The sequence below is a fragment of the Hyla sarda genome, chromosome 5 (genome assembly GCF_029499605.1).
Source record: "Hyla sarda isolate aHylSar1 chromosome 5, aHylSar1.hap1, whole genome shotgun sequence".
NCBI classification, from domain to species: domain Eukaryota; kingdom Metazoa; phylum Chordata; class Amphibia; order Anura; family Hylidae; genus Hyla; species Hyla sarda.
Window position 1 is genome coordinate 31667605 of NC_079193.1, and position 17957 is coordinate 31685561.

The window sequence follows — 17957 nt, forward strand, 5'->3', positions numbered from 1 at the left end:
TTATGATGCAAACATAAAGTAGACATATTGGAAATGTGAATAAAAAAAATAATTATTTGGAATATCCATTTTCCTTACAAGCAGAGAGCTTCAAAGTTAGAAAAATGCAAAATTTTCAAATTTTTCATCACATTTTGGGATTTTTCACCAAGAAAGGATGCAAGATACCACAAAATGTTACCACTATGTTAAAGTAGAATATGTCACAAAAAAACAATCTCGGAATCAGAATGATAACTAAAAGCATTCCAGAGTTATTAATGTTTAAAATGACAGTGGTCAGATGTGCAAAAAATGGCCGTGTCCTAAGGTGTAAAATGGCTGGGTCCTTAAGGGGTTAAAGGGGTACTCCAGGGGAAACCTTTTTTTTTTTTTTTTTTTTATCAACTGGTGCCAGAAAGTTCAACAGATTTGTAAATTACTTCTGTTAAAAAATCTTAATCCTTCAAGTACTTATTAGCTGCTGAATACTACAGAGGAAATTCTTTTCTTTTTGGAACACAGAGCTCTCTGCTGACATCACAAGCACAGTGCTCTCTGCTGACACCTAGGAACTGTCCAGAGCAGCATATGTTTACTATGGGGATTTTCTCCTACTCTGGACAGTTCTTAAAATGGACAGAGATGTCAGCAGAGAGCACTGTGCTCATGATGTCAGCAGAGAGCACTGTGTTTCAAAAAGAAAAGAATTTCCTCTATAGTATTCAGCAGCTAATAAGTACTGGAAGGATTAAGATTTTTTTTAATAGAAATCATTTACAAATCTGTTTAACTTTCTGGCACCAGTTGATTTAAAAAAAAAAAAAAAAGTTTTCCTCCCTTTTACCCCTTTAAGGGTGCGTTCAAACGCTCTCTGTTTTTGCGGGTTTTCCCGCAGCGTATTAGAAAGGGGCGGGCTCTTCTGGGCTGTTCAAAGCAGATTGTCCGCGGCGGAATTTGTGTGAACGCACCCTATGACACCACTATATAGCTGGAACAAGTACTATAACAGTGTTTCCCAACCAGGGTGCCTCCAGCTGTTGCAAAACTACAACTCCCAGCATGCCCGGACAGCCAAAGGCTGTCCGGGCATGCTGGGAGTTGTAGTTTTGCAACAGCTGGAGGCTCCCTGGTTGGGAAACACTGTATTATATTCAGCTGACAGCACATGAAGTCAGGACTCGGTGTAGTGTTGGAAACATACTATTTATACTTTCATATGTAGCGATAAACAAGTAATAAAGATAGCCGCGCTCCGGCCACACAATATAGGAGGCATTCTATAATGGCGTATATGCTGCGTATTCCTCGCTCACTATACACACAAGGCTTTCTGGCGTCAGTCCTATGCGTGTAGTGGGTTTTAGAGGCGGAATCGTGTGTCAGCGTGACTGTGACGCACGGCTCCACCTCCAAAACTCACTACACACATAGGACTGCCACCGGAAAGCCTTTTGTGTAAGGTGAGCGAGGAATACGCAGCGTATTTCCCGCTGCTGCCGCAAATTTTGCGCAGCATGAAATACACTGTGTATACGCCAGGTGGGAACGCACCCTAAAAGTGCTATTTTGCCATCACAACTAGTGCAAATGTATCAATAGTGAACACTTATGGGGGAGATTTATCCAAACCTGTCCAGAGGAAAAGTTGCAGTGTTGCCCATAGCAACCAATCAGATCGCTTCTTTCATTTTTAACAAGGCCTTTGCAAAAGGAAAGAAGCGATCTGATTGGTTGCTATGGGCAACTCAGCAACTTTTCCTCTGGACGGGTTTTGATAAATCTCCGCCTTAGGCCCCATTTACGTGGCAGACTTTCCAAGGGGAATCCAGTGGAAAAATTCAGCTGGGAAACATCTGCCGCGGAAATTCCGATTACGGACTCCGATTCCGGAATCTTTTCGTCGAATCCACTCGGAAATGCATTGCCATCTATGGTGACGGTGCATTTCGGAGTGGTCCTGTCACCGGCTTGTTCTGCCGGTGCCTGCTGTGTGCAGAATTTTCCGGACGGCCATTCCGCCGTGGGAATGGGGCCTTACTGCAACTGATGCAAAGAGTAGGAATCATCCTGCTATTCTTCCTTTTCTTCTATTAAATTGTTTAAAGCAGTGTTCTCCAAACCAGGGTGCCTCCAGCTGTTGCAAAACTACAACTCCCAGTATGCCTGGACAGCCGTTGTAGTTTTGCAACAGCTGGAGGCACCCTGGTTGGGAAACACAGGTTTAGAGCAATGTAGCTGTCTCACAGCTGATCCATTGCTCTGGATCAGCTAATCTTGAAGTTCCTATTGGTAGACCGCTCTTTAAAGGGGTATTCCAACTAAAAACTTTTATTCATATTAACAGGCTCCAGAAAGTTGAACAGATATGTGAATTACGTCTATTAAAAAATCTTAATCCTTCCAGTACTTATCAGCTGTGGAAGTTGGGGCTTTATTTTCTGTCTGACAACAGTTTTCTCGGCTCACACCTCTGTCTGTGTAAGGAACTTGTCTGACAACAGTTCTCTCGGCTCACACCTCTGTCTGTGTAAGGAACTGTCCTCCGAGTAGGAGCAAATCCCCATAGCAAACCTCTCCTGCTCTGGACAGTTCCTGACACGGTCAGAGGTGTCAGCAGAGAGCACTGTTGTCAGACAGAAAAAACAACAACTCAACTTCAGTAGCTGATAAGTACTTGAAGAATTAAGATTTTTTAATAGAAGTAATTTACTAATCTGTTTAACTTCCTGGAGCCAGTTGATATAGAAAAAAAATGTTTTTTAACTGGAATACCCCTTTAAATATCCCTGGCTTGTGCAGTTCTGTGTGGATTAGCATAAACTCTCTGAGTTTGAACCCAGAGTTTCTTGGAACTCTCTAGTTTTGTTCCTTCAGATTGTTCTTGGTTCTTCTTTGTCCTATCCTCTCTTTTGCATTTTTAAGTTGCTGCTGTTTTTCCTGCTGCATGTTCCTATGTTTGAGCGTTCTGCTGCACCTTCATTATCTGGTCCTGTTTTTTTTTTTGCTATTTCCTGATCAGCTGTTTTTTTTTTTAGGCCTGGTGCGGACTTCCTTATGCTAGAGCTGCAATAACCCAATGTTTGCAACCTGTAGTTCCTATTCCTGTGCCCAAGGGCACGTTTTACACTTTCATAAATTTAGTCCTTAAAAGAAGCAATTTAGATGGAGAGTAGGGGGATGCTGTGACTGTACGCTGTGAGAGGGGAAGAGGGAGGTGCTGTAGTCATGTTGGAGTCTTTTCCCTTCTCATGCCATTTGTGAGACTGCAGGAGGAACACATCTTACTGACTCACAAAAAGGCGCTCCCTAGTGCTGTACTCTTGAATGTTGTTAGGTGATAAATGGCGATATTGAGGCGCTCGCCTTTAAGCGTTGACACCTTTGCTGGCATGTAGGCTGCTGCCTGCATTCCGAACCATTTTCTTTATAGAAACCGCACTGCAAAGAGGTGTGTATACCGGCACCGCCAAGCAGATACACTGCTGCACTTGCTTTCCAGGACTTCTGCACCTTATGTTATCGTACTACCCCTTAAGGCAATGTTCAGTAGTGCTCACGTATGGAACAGTTCATGCAAATAAACCAACTTCAAAAGATATGAAGAAAGAATGAAGCACATACCATGTTGAAGATCACTTCATTTCTTTATTGCTTCAATTTGGGGAGGGCGGACGGGTGCTTTGGGGGAACCTCTGGCAACGGTCTGTATCACGCTAGAATGTGCTTCATCAGGGGTCTGATGAAGAAACGCTGAACCAGTAGATAGAAACGGATCTAGACAGACCTCAAAGAAACAATGGGCTTGCTATAGGTCGCACGCCGGTTCGCAAACCGGCGTGCGCCCTATAGCAAGCTCACTGTTTCACTGGGGTCTGTATAGATCCATTCCTACCTATTGACTTGTGGTGTTCCAGTACAGAATATGACCCTGTCAGGTAAATGCTACATCAGGTACTTCACTAAATGTCTGTTCTGGGCCCCACAACTCCAAGTTTAATGGTGTTTTGTCTTATAATGTATTGCAATGTGACATGTATTGTCAAATGCACCTTTATGTGTTATTGTGACCTTAAGGGTTAACTTGGTTAAAGTGTATTTCAGCAAGTAGGAAGCTAGTCAGCAAGAACTACAAGTCACATAGTGCCTAGAAGCAACTGTGATCCCTAACTTTTCACCTGCAAGTTCCTGAGTAAAGTAAAGCAGTTTCCCTAACTCTGCATCTGTGGTCGTAATGGCCTCAGCGCTTGGCCCAGGAAGCTGCTACCCATGGAGTGTAGAGGTGAACACTTCCCTGGCATCACAAACTGTGTCTATTTGTTACCCACAATCACCGCCAGCACACTTCACACCAGTGGTCACCACAGACTCACACAGCCACCCTCTTACATCACACCAGAAAGAGCCGGCCCCATCAGCAAAAATGGTGAGAGAAAATGAACATATTTTGCCAGACACCTCAGAAGGAAGGTTAAAAGACCTAAAATATGGACTTTTTATTTTACCAATCCTTATGCTTGACTGTAGTACGAAGCTAAACTTATCCAGAGGTGGGGGGTTCACTTTTAGTCCTAGCTAAGTTTCCTCACTCTATTTTTGCCTATTGACCCACTTCGAGCTCTCGGCCTTTTCTATTGTGCTCAGACTTCCAGAGACGCAGGGTCACGTTCCTGAACCAGCTGCACATTTATTCCACTTCACAGAAGAGTTTGCCTTTGCTGAATCAGTAGGAGATGAGAAGGAACATCCATCTTGTTAGACACTTCCACCCGGATCTTTAATTAATGGCCGAGCAATCTGCTTTATCCTTATAGAGAAGAAAATCCTAATTGTGGACCGAATTAGAGAGTGTAATAAGAGCCCCGGGCCATTGATCATAGCTAATAGTGGGATCGTGGTAATTGCGCGCCTGTTAAATAAAGCTAATGTCGGGTTATTCTGCTGCTCTGGAGGAGTTTGCTCACTCGTATTGATCTGCTATAGACTTTGCAGCAGTAAGGGGAACAGAAGTTTATTAAAAGATTGTTTTCTCCTTACCATGGGATCTGTTATTCATTTCCCGGCCGCTCATTCTGCTGAGAGATTGTCTCTAAAGTAACATAAAATAACGTTATAATATCCTGCCGCTCAGAGACCGGCGCCATGTGGCTTTAAGAGGAGAATAAATGAATTGGTTAATAAAAGGGGTACTCTGCCAAAAAAAATTATTCTCCCATTACGCCCTGGCTGCCACAATAAAAAAATAAACTTTGACACCGCCTCCCCAGTGCCGTAAGTATCGCAATTATGTACTCCCATACAGTCTTTTTTCTGATTTAGGGGGTCGACATCTCAGACTGCCACTCAGCTAATCGCCAGCCGCATCGATGTCCCATCTTGGCCAATGATAGGCAGAGTGGTAGTGTGATGTATTAAGCCCCGGCACCAGGAAGAAGACCACCCCCGAGGATGGGACAATGATACCTGTTAGTTTTGTGTGCCTCCAGCTGTTTCCTGATTCCTACTGTATTGTATTTTTATTGTTTTGCCTCTGTCTGTCCCTGCACGTACATAGGAAGGGACCGTCCTCGTGGTTGTGGACCCGTTGTTTAGGACGGGTACGCAAGTAGGCAGGGACAGAGGGTGTGGGCAAGATTAGCGCTTCACTCTATCCCTGCCCAACAGGAGGGTTCAATTCACACTACAACATTTTCCAAACCCACTGCAACAAATGCTCTGTTGAGCTATGAGAGTTAACATCCTGAATATATGAGACGTGCTCTACATGGCCATTTATAAGGTTGAGAAGGATAAATAGCAATGATGCATATTTTAACCAACAGGTGCAATTTTGAGCAAAAACAGAGATCAATTGCTACACCCCCCCCCCCCCCCACCTTCCAAGAGAAGAGATTAAATCAGCAATTTAAAAGAATTGGCATATTATTGCAGTAGACCGTATTTTTAAAGAAAAAACTAACCACAATCCATTGGTTTAATTTCGGAGATGTCGAAATCTGAGGAATTCCCTGATTAGAGGGAGGTTGGAAAAACCGCAAGTGGAGAGTTGGATAAAAAAAGATGATACCAAGAGGGAATCATAGGTGCGGTAGTTGCCATTGTTTTAGTCAGTTTATGATAGGATGGTATATGTGCTTAGGCCAATGTGAAATTATGATAAAAGAGTTTTTCACTTGCCGTACTAATTTTTGGTGGTTTAGGCAATGGTATGTAATTGCGGCCGATTTTACATCGGTAAAGTGTTGCGCAACCAATCTGCCTGCAGCTGCATTTTCCACCGCAGCTCGAACTCCCAGCGAGAAACTCACTGTAAACCCGACCGTGTGAATGTACACTACAATACACAAAATAAAAAGTAAAACACTACATGTACCCCTACACAGTCCCCCCCCCCAATAAAAAAAAAAAACAACATCTTGTATGGCACTGTCTCCAAAACGGAGCCTCCAGCTGTTGAAAAACAACAACTCCCAGTATTGCCGGACAGCCACTGACTGTGAAGGCATGCTGAGAGTTTTGCAACAGCTGGAGATACCCTGTTTGGGAAACACTGCCGTAGGGTATTTTGGTGGCGGATGCAAATCCCTAAAATAGGCCTCAAATGCGCACGGTACTCTCTCGCTTTGGAGTCCTGTTGTATTTTAAGTAAATAGTTTAGGGCCACATATGCGGTATTTCCGTACTCAGGAGAAATTGTGTTACAAATTTTGGGGGGCTTTTTCTCCTTTTACCCCTTATGAAAAGGTAAAGTTGGGGTCTACACCAGCATATTAGCATAAAAAAAATAAAAACATTTTACTCTAACCTGCTGGTGTTGCCCAAATATTTTTAATTTTCACAAGCAGTGAAAGGAAAAAAAAAAGACCCCCAAAGTTTGTAATGCAATTTCACCTGAGTACGGAAATACCCCATATGTGGGTGTAAAGAGATCTGCGGGCGCACAACAAGGCTCAGGAGTGAGAGCGCACTATGTACATTTGAGGTCTAAATTGGTGATTTGCACAGGGGTGGCTGATTTTACAACGGTTCTGACATAGACGCAAAACAATAAATACCCACATGTGACCCCATTTTGGAAACTACACCCCTCACAAAATGTAACAAGGGGTATAGTGAGCCTCAACACCCCACAGGTTTTTGACCAATTTTCGTTAAAGTTGGATGTGAAAATGAAAAAAAAATTACACTAAAATGCTGGTGTTACCCTAAATTTTTCATTTTCACAAGGGAGAATAGCAAAAAAAAGCTACACACTTTGTAACCCCAAAGAACATACCCCATGTGTGGAGCTAAAGTGCTCTGCGGGTGAACTACAATGCTCAGAAGAGAAGGAGCGCCTTTGGGATTGGGAAACACCTGTGGGGTGTTAAGGCTCACTGTAGCCCTTGCTACATTCCTTGAGGGGTTTAGTTTCCAAAATAGTATGCCATGTGGTGTTTTTTTTTTTTTGCTGTTCTGGCACCATAGGGGCATCCTAAATGCGACATGCCCCCCCAAAACCATTTCAGAAAAATTTGCTTTCCAAAAGCCAAATGTGACTCCTTCTCTTCTGAGCATTGTAGTACGCCAGCAGAGCACTTGACGTCCATACGTAGGGTATTTCCATACTGAGAAGAGATGGGGTTAAAAATTTTGGGGGGCATTTTCTCCTATTACCACTTGTAAAAATAAAAAAATTGGGGGGAAACTAGCATTTTAGTGAAAAAATAATAATAATAATTTACACATCCAACTTTAACGAAAAGTTTTCAAACACCTGTGGGATGCTAAGGCTCACTATACCCCTTGTTACGTTCCTTGAGGGGTGTAGTTTCCAAAACAGTATGCCATGTGGGGAGGTTTTTGCTGTTCTGGCACCATAGGAGCTTCTTAAATGTGACATGCCCCCCAAAAACCATTTCAGAAAAACTCACTCATCAAAATCTCACTGTCGCTCTTTCCCTTCTGAGCCCTCTAGTACACCCACAGAGCACTTGACATACACATATGAGGTATTTCCTTACTCAAGAGAAATTTACAGAAAGGTTACAAATTTTAGAAAGATTTCTCTCCTTTTACCCCTTGTAAAAATTTCAAAACTAGGTCTACAAGAACATGCCTGTGTAAAAAATGAAGATTTTGAATTTTCTCCTTCAATTTGCTGCTATTCCTGTGAAACACCTAAAGGGTTAACAAACTTTTTGAATGTCATTTGTGGGGTATTTCTAATATGAAGACCCTTCAAATCCACTTCAAAACTGAACTGTTCCCTGAAAAATTCCGATTTTGAAAATTTTGTGAAAAATTGGAAAATTGCTGCTATACTTTGAAGCCCTCTGATGTCTTCCAAAAGTAAAAACATGTCAACTTTATGATGCAAACGTAAAGTAGACATATTGTATATGTGAATCAATATATAATTTATTTGGAATATTCATATACATTTTTTTCATCAAATTTTGTAATTTTTCACCAAGAAATGATCGACGAAATTTTACCACTAACATAAAGTAGAATATGTCACGAAAAAACAATCTCGGAAACAGAATGAAAAGTAAAAGCATCCCAGAGTTATTAATGCTTAGTTGTGACAGTGGTCATATGACAGTGGTCATATGTGCAAAAAATGGCCGGGTCCTTAAGGTGAAAATGGTCTGGGTCCTTAAGGGTTTAAATAAAACCCCCGACTCTCGCAAATGGGGCTGGGTAAGGGTTAAATATATATATAAAAGGGGCAAGTAGAATCTCTGTTCTACACCAGAAGCGGTACTCCTCCCTAAGGTGAATGCTCGCCCCTTTTAGTTAGACACAGGCCTCTCACCTCAGCCAAACCAGAACACCCTGCTCTGTACTGACGAGGGGCAAGCACCCCGAAACAGCTATCTGCAGATGGGTCTTCTTCCCTTCTGGGGAGAATTCTGGCTTGGCATAAATCCCAATCAGTTTCTGAAACTTCGTAACTGGAGCCAGAGCTGATCTTAGGGCGGGCTACCTGAGAAGGTAGTGTGATCAGCTGCTTTGATTTGATGAAAAATACACAAATGTATGTGGTGTCGCTACCTGAGCTCTGTGTGGGTGGTTGCTCTCCCCTAAGGTGCCTGTCTCTGACCAATCAAAGTCTTATTGTGTCTTGCTATGAAAATGTATTTTATTATGTCTTTCAGTATTTCCTGTCTACTGTGCCTTTAGCTGTAAGAGTTAATTGTTTTCCACTGTAAAGAACTGGTGAGTAGCCATGGTGATAGTCTGCAGCCAATCAGGTTGAGGAGTCCAGTCTGCTTACACTTTAGTCCCATGGGGCAGGGAACGGTCAAGCCTAGTTTAGTTTTAGTTCACAACGTAGAGACAGCACCGGCACAGCTGCGGCAACACCCTATTTATTCTATGAGCTCTCACGCGACCAAATGCTGGGAAGGCAAGGAGTGATGGGGTAATGCCGTCCGTGACAGACCGGGTGCTCAATCCTCTAAAGTATACACAGTAGAATCCGGGAAGAGCAAAGAAATAAGGAGGCACTCACGGTTTTGTCGGGGTGACAGCAGGCTTCTTTATTTCAGGTGCGGCATGCGAACATCGGCGTGGGACGCCAGACCAGTGCAGACAGGTAGTGACAAATGTTTCACGCCCCTTCTGGGCGTTTCTTCAGACTCACCTTCCGCCTGCTTCACGCACAGGTAAATAGTCCACCCAGCGTGACGTCAGGGGGAAGGATTATTATCTTGATGTGAAGTAAAACCACAAATTTTAAAAACAAGACAACTGTATGCGAAAATCGAACATGGGAAGCAACGTAATGATATTTATAAAAATACACTAAGATCAAGGCGGTCATTCAAGCCCAAGTTACCTTGAGCATTGAGTTCAAGGATCAGTCTAGCCTCTCTCTGCAACAGGGTTTTAAGCCGATCTATGCCCTCCTTTTGATTCACCCTTTCTATGCCTAAAAAGGTAAGGCAGGAGGCATCACTGGAATGGCAGGTTACAATGTGCTCAATCAACCTAGGGCTACCATGTCCTGTTTTTATGGAATGCACATGTTCCCTAAATCTAATATTAAGGGCTCTTTTAGTACACCCTATATAAAACCTCTTGCAGGGGCAAAGTATTGCATAAATGACAAAATTAGTCCGACAGCAAATTACATCCTTGAATCTAATGTTTTATGTCTGCACTGGTCTGGCGTCCCACGCCGATGTTCGCATGCCGCACCTGAAATAAAGAAGCCTGCTGTCACCCCGACAAAACCGTGAGTGCCTCCTTATTTCTTTGCTCTTCCCGGATTCTACTGTGTATACTTTAGAGGATTGAGCACCCGGTCTGTCACGGACGGCATTACCCCATCACTCCTTGCCTTCCCAGCATTTGGTCGCGTGAGAGCTCATAGAATAAATAGGGTGTTGCCGCAGCTGTGCCGGTGCTGTCTCTACGTTGTGAACTGTTGTTTGAAACTTCATTTACCTGAGCACGCTGTTAACCCTGCTGAGCCTATATTCCTACGACCATCATGGATTCTGACGATTCTGCTGGTAGTATCACAGAGTGTGGGGAAGGTGCGTTCAATATGGGACGCCATGACGCAGATAATTTCTTCATGGAATGCAACAGTAAAGATATCTACCAAGTTATGAGTGTAAAAAATCTTGAACAAAAAGTAGCCAATTTGGCAGAAAAAGAGACACGGCTCTTTTGGACTTTAAAATCACTTAAGTCTTATAATGAATGTAGTAGGGTCCCTAGGGGACTAAGAAATTATAAAGAGCCCGCGTTATACACAGATGACAAGGTTTTTCTAAGTGAATGGGCGAAAATACATGAGGATTACTCTATGAAAATGATGCAATTAATAATTGTCCGACATGAAAAAGAATATGAAGATATCACCTCCGAACTTCTAAAAGCAAAAATGGAACTAAAGGTTCGAGTTTCAGCAGAACAGTTTTCTTCTTTTTTCACCAGATTGGATAAAAAATTAACCTCAATTCAAGCTGTGATTAAGGATACTAAAAAAGATACGTTTATTCGTGATAAAACAGATTACGATACTGACAAGATTTTTACCTTTGCCAAAAATGGGAGAAAACAAAGAAATCCCAGAAATCGACGTAATAATAAAAATCAGTATACCAGAAAAAATAATAATAAAAAAAGCGACTATTGGACCACGGATTCAGAGTCAAGTGGCACTGAGGAGTCAACCCGTAACGATAAGAGTGGAGAAAATGTCCTTGCAAAAGATCAACTGGCTAATATTCCATCTACTTCGACACCAAGGTGCCCTTTAGGAGAAAAACAAGGAGGGGACATCAAAGATGGGCGAAACAAAAGTACAAGTCAGAAGCGGAAGAATGTGTCATGGAAACAATAAGTGACTGTCAGGACACTCTAGCCATCATTAATCTGACTGACGTCATAATAGATGGACATACTGAAAGTTTACTCAAAAAGGGTCTTAATTATTGTCTTACCGAACAGTTTGATAATATACAGTTTGAAATTGATCTTTTCAAAACTGTAAGAAAAATGAATCTAAAAAAGTTTTTTTGTACTAATAAAATTTCCAACGAGCAACCCAGACTAGAGGGTGAGGTCCCTGTCAGTATAGGTCCTTTGGGATTCAGTGTCTTCCAAGATGCCCCAAAAGCGGAGCTGGAAGGCTTGGAATCCCTTATAGACCTACTGAATGAAAATGATTCTAGCCCCTCTGAGTTTGATATGTCTCAAACTATTTTTCAGGTCCAGGAATTCACTGGAGGGAATAGATCTACTTTCTGCCCCCCGCTAGCACCTGGGAGCAGTTTAGATCTTTTTCAAAAAAGAGTTCTAGAAAGTATAAAAGCACTTAAGTACCCTGCACATGGTGACAATATCAGCAGGGAAGAATCATTAGCTTTAGAACAACTGAAGAAAAGAGATGACATAATAATTAAAAAATCAGATAAGGGAGGAAATATAGTCCTTATGAAAAAAAGTTATTACGTACAGGAAGCTAATAGACAGCTTAACGATAAGAGATTCTATCGAAAACTTTCGTCAAACCCTTTGAGTAAAACCACTAGTAAATTACAGTCCCTATTACGTATTCACATAGAAAAGGGGGTTCTATCTAAAAAAATGGCAGAAAAATTACTCCCTAAATCCCCGAGGATTGCCCAGTGGTACTTCCTTCCTAAAGTACATAAAACTTTAGAGTCCCCACCTGGACGACCTATTGTCTCCGGTGTGGGGACCCTAACCGAACCCATCTCAAAATTTGTGGATTGGCTACTCCATCCACTTCTATCTGAAATTCCATCCCTAGTCAAAGATACTAATGAGTTTTTGTTAACTTTAGAAGGACTTTCATGGCCAGCAGACTGCATCCTTACGTCTGTGGACATAGAAAGCCTCTATACAAGTATACCTCAAAATCTAGCAGTAGAGGTTGTACGAGATTTATTATTGTCCTCTGATAAGAGTATGGCATGCATTGACTTCATTTGTGAATCCCTTGAATTTATTTTATCAAATAATTCCTTTAAATTTGGTGAACAATGGTTCACACAAACGGGAGGCGTAGCCATGGGTACGCCAGTGGCGTGCACACTGGCTAACCTGTTTGTAGCTATGTTTGAGAAAAAATACATATTTTCCGGTAAAAATAAACATTTGAAGTCGATAGCATGCTATAGACGTTTCGTGGATGACGTGTTCATAGTATGGACAGACACGGAGTCCGCTTTTACGGACTTCGTGTCTGAACTGAACGCGTCCAATGACATGAATTTGAAATTTACTAGCAAAGTAGGTGGCAGAGAATTAGAATTCTTAGATGTATTGATTAATTTAGAGAATAATAGCCTGAAAACGAAAGGCTATCGCAAGCCCACTGCCTGCAACTCGTTGCTGCATTACGGGTCTTATCACCCTATACACGTAAAAAAAGCTGTCCCATATGGACAATTTTTGCGCTTAAAAAGAGTTAATAGTAGTGACGAAGATTTTTTGTTGCAGGCAGTGGACTTGAAAAAACGCCTATTAATTAGAGGTTACCCAGAACCTATCCTAAACCAGGCTCTAGAAAGAGCTTCTAAACAAAAAAGAAGTGACCTCCTGAAAGGAAAAAAGTTTTACAACAAGAAACACAGTGATCAAAGAAAGGAGAAATCTCCTCCCTTTACTTTTTCTTTTCAATTCAGCCCGATGGCTGAAAGAATTAAGAAAATCATTTACGATAACTGGTTCTTGGTGCAGAACGATACTAATTTAAGGGATATTACCAAAAATAAACCCTTAATAGCGTTCCGTAAAACTAGGAATTTGAAAAACGAATTAGTTCAAAGTAAATTTGAGACAAAAAAACAAGATAAGAACTGGTTGAACAGAACTTTATCCCCAGGAAACTATCGCTGTAATTCTTGTAACTGGTGTAATTTCATCAATCCAGAGAAAACCATAAATATTGGAGGTAAAAACATTAGATTCAAGGATGTAATTTGCTGTCGGACTAATTTTGTCATTTATGCAATACTTTGCCCCTGCAAGAGGTTTTATATAGGGTGTACTAAAAGAGCCCTTAATATTAGATTTAGGGAACATGTGCATTCCATAAAAACAGGACATGGTAGCCCTAGGTTGATTGAGCACATTGTAACCTGCCATTCCAGTGATGCCTCCTGCCTTACCTTTTTAGGCATAGAAAGGGTGAATCAAAAGGAGGGCATAGATCGGCTTAAAACCCTGTTGCAGAGAGAGGCTAGACTGATCCTTGAACTCAATGCTCAAGGTAACTTGGACTTGAATGACCGCCTTGATCTTAGTGTATTTTTATAAATATCATTACGTTGCTTCCCATGTTCGATTTTCGCATACAGTTGTCTTGTTTTTAAAATTTGTGGTTTTACTTCACATCAAGATAATAATCCTTCCCCCTGACGTCACGCTGGGTGGACTATTTACCTGTGCGTGAAGCAGGCGGAAGGTGAGTCTGAAGAAACGCCCAGAAGGGGCGTGAAACATTTGTCACTACCTGTCTGCACTGGTCTGGCGTCCCACGCCGATGTTCGCATGCCGCACCTGAAATAAAGAAGCCTGCTGTCACCCCGACAAAACCGTGAGTGCCTCCTTATTTCTTTGCTCTTCCCGGATTCTACCTAGTTTAGTTTTAGTCTGGCTTTTGCCAGCAGTGAGGAAACTTCTTCAGCTGCAGTCTCCTGCTCTCATACCTTTAAAGGAGTACAGTAGTGGAATATAACTTATCCCCTGTCCGAAGGATAGGGGATAAGTTATAGATTGCGGAGTGTGCGACCACTGGGATCTCCTGTACGGGACCTGGCAGTCCGCAGGAAGTGCCATGCCATCCCCAGCAGGAAGCCCCCTCCATGTATCTCTATGGGATACATGGAGGGGTCGTGTTGTCCGCCGCGTCATGAGGGGCAGAACGCCCTCATCTTGCGGACTGCCATGGCCTTGTTCAGGAGATCGCGGGGTGTCCCAGAGGTCGAACCCTCCGCGATCTATAACTTAAAGTGTACTCCACTGGCCAGCCTTCCGGCTGCTGTGTGCGCACTGCGGGGGATTGGCCATGCCCCCTCATGCCATCAGGCCACGCCCCCTCAATACAAGTCTATGGGAGGGGGCGAGGGGGCGTGACGGGTGCCACACGCCCTTCCATAGACTTTCATTGAGGGGGTGTAGCCTACCACCGCAGCACACACACAGCGTTCGGAACTAAATGTTCTGGCTGACCAGTGGAGTACCCCTTGAAGTTATATTCCACTACAGTATTCCTTTAATATGATTAGGCCCCAAGCTAAGCCCCCAAGCTCCAGTGTTAGCTGAAGTTCTTTCTCACGGATCCCGCTTCCAAAGTGAATGTCACGATTCGGCAGGCTGGATGTGGATCCTCTGTGTCAGCGAGGGATTGGCGTGGACCGTGTCGGTGGACCGGTTCTAAGTTGCTACTGGTTTTCACCAGAGCCCGCCACAAAGCGGGATGGTCTTGCTGCGGCGGTAGCAACCAGGTCGTATCCACCGGCAACGGCTCAACCTCGCTGACTGCTGAGAAGGCGTGGGACAGAAGGACTGGACAGAGGCAAGGTCAGACGTAGCAGAAGGTCGGGGCAGGCGGCAAGGTTCGTAGTCAATGTGGATAGCAGAAGATCTGGAACACAGGCTTTGGACAACACTAAACGCTTTCACTGGCACAAGGCAACAAGATCCGGCAAGGAAGTGCAGAGGAAGTGAGGTAATATAGCCAGGGAGCAGGTGGAAGCTAATTAGGCTGATTGGGCCAGGCACCAATCATTGGTGCACTGGCCCTTTTAATCTTAGAGAGCTGGCGCACGCGCGCCCTAGGGAGCGGAGCCGCGCGCGCCAGGACATGACAGCCGGGGGCTGGGACAGGTGAGTGACTTGGGATGCGATTCGCGAGCGGGCGCGTCCCGCTATGCGAATCGCATCCCCGCCGGCAGTGTCAGTGCAGCGCTCCCGGTCAGCGGGTCTGACCGGGGCGCTGCAGAGAGAGGAACGCTGCGAGCGCTCCGGGGAGGAGCAGGGACCCGGAGCGCTTGGCGTAACAGTGAAGTCAAGTCATCGTCTAAGCGGCGCTTTAGGGACAGTAGCACGTTTGACAGGCCCTATAGAAAATTAAGGAAAATCTATCCCTGTGACAGACTCATGTCTGGGGCTCCTCTGCCTGATTCCCTCAAGTGAGTGGCGTCCAGGCTTACACCCGATGAAACTTAGGTGAGGGACCTTTCAAGTTTCCACGGACTGCCACCGTGAGGACCCTGGCGGTAAGCTTGATTAATAGAACTCAGTTCAGATAAGAACCCAGCTTGTGTCTGCCGTGTTCAGCTAATTTCTGTCTGTCATCTCCAGTTATCTTAAAGAGGTACTCTGGTGAAAACCTTTTTTCTTTTAAATCAACTGGTTATAATAATAATAACGCTTTATTTATTGTTGTCCTTAGTGGGATTTGAACCCAAGTCCTGCAAGGCAGCAGTGCTAACCACTGAGCCACCATGCTGCCCTTAGCATACATCTGCTATGCATCTGCTATGCATGGTTGCTAAAATGGACAGAGATGTCAGCAGAGAGCACTGTGCTTGTGATGTCATCAGTGTTCCAAAAAGAAAGGAATTTCCTCTGTAGCATTTAGCAGCTAATAAGTACTGGAAGGATTAAGATTTTTTAATAGAAGTAATTTACAAATATCCGTGAAGAGAAATGAAAATATCGGCACTCACCAGTGTGGCTGCAAGGTTTTCTTTATTGAGACATACTCACATGCGGGGTACAGAAGAGAGGGGAGTGGGGGGACAAGTGGTGGCGACCGAGCACTAGTTTCGCACACTTGGTGTGCTTCGTCCGGCCATTCTTGATGTGCGAAACTAGAGCTCGGTCGCCACCACTTGTCCCCCCACTCCCCTCTCTTCTGTACCCCGCATGTGAGTATGTCTCAATAAAGAAGACCCTGCAGCCACACTGGTGAGTGCCGATATTTTCATTTCTCTTCACGGATATCATGAACTTTGCTTATTATAGTATCTGAGCACCACCAGAGGCATTACAGCTACACCAACTCCCACCTGCCATTCCTAATCCAGCACACTCACGCAGTGCCGCACTACCTCCTTTGTGAATGAGTAATTTACAAATATGTTTAACTTTCTGCCACCAGTTGATTTAAAAGAAAAAAGGTTTTCACCGGAGTACCCCTTTAAAGGGATACTCCAGTGCTCCAGCGTTCTGAACATTTTGTTCAGAACGCTCGGAGCAAAAGGCAGTGATCATGACGTGACAGCCACGCCCCTCATGATGCCACGCCACAACCCCTCCATTCATGTCTATGGGAGGGGGCATGTCGCCCGCATGACATCACAATGGGCGTGGCCGTGACGTTATGACTACTGCCACAGGAACGCAGCGTTTGTTTAGAACACCGGGTGCTGCGGGAGAAACGGGACTCCAACAATCAGATATCTTATCCCCCTATCCTTTGGATAGAGGATAAGATGTCTAGCAGCGGAGTACCCCTTTAAGTCAAAGCCAGTCATTGTGGGGCAAGTGTATGTCGAGTCTGGGTAAAGTACTGACCCATACCCTTCATGGCTACAGAAGACAATGGGGCACGCACCCAGTAAAATAAAGGTGCCCATTGTCAGTGGAAAGTTAAAGGGCCTCATGTTGCCTAAGGTTGTGCTCTATACCAAGTTATATATTGTATATTTCTTATAATTTTGCTATGACAAATAAAGGCCTGTATTAATGCTAAGATATAACAACGTTTAAAACATTAGACTTTCAGTCACAACGGTGAGTAGAGAAAGCAGTCTCGGGAAAAAAAAGTTGCAGATTTTGATTATTTTCTCTCTGAGCAGCGGAGATGATGACAGGAAGAATAGATGAGTTCTCTGGATTAACTTTTAAAACTTTGTTATCTGAGATTTAGCAGTTTGCATGTCCCTTCCTAATACGAACTTCCAATGTGGTTAGAAGATATTGCTCGACTGAACTGTCTGCCGTAATTCGGTTACCCAGAAGCCAAAATGGTCAACGTATTTTAAATCGTACTTATCCTAAAAAAAATAAAAATAAATAAAAAACAGGGCTCAGGGCAATGCAACTCCACGGGGGAGGAAGAGAAATCTTTTTAAAAAGTTTATTTCTAGACACAGCGCAAGGGGTTGTGGTGTTTATTTGGCAATGGGATGCCAAAACTCTAAGGCCTTATTCACATAGCCGTCCGGTATATGGAGCTCCTTCTGCAATTCCATCGAAATGACCGCTAAACTCCGGTAAACTTCCGGATCCAGATGGACCCTATTCAAGTAAATGGGGTCAGTTGCACTTTGACCCGTTTCAGAGCGGAATGGGACAAATACAAACGGCAATGTGAATGAGGCCTTAACGGACTGATCAGCTCCCTGCTGGGTAGATGGAGTACTGCAGCGGGTCGAGACTGCATGTGAACCAGAGTTTCTCCAAATGTTTCAAAACTACAACTCCCAGCCAGCCCT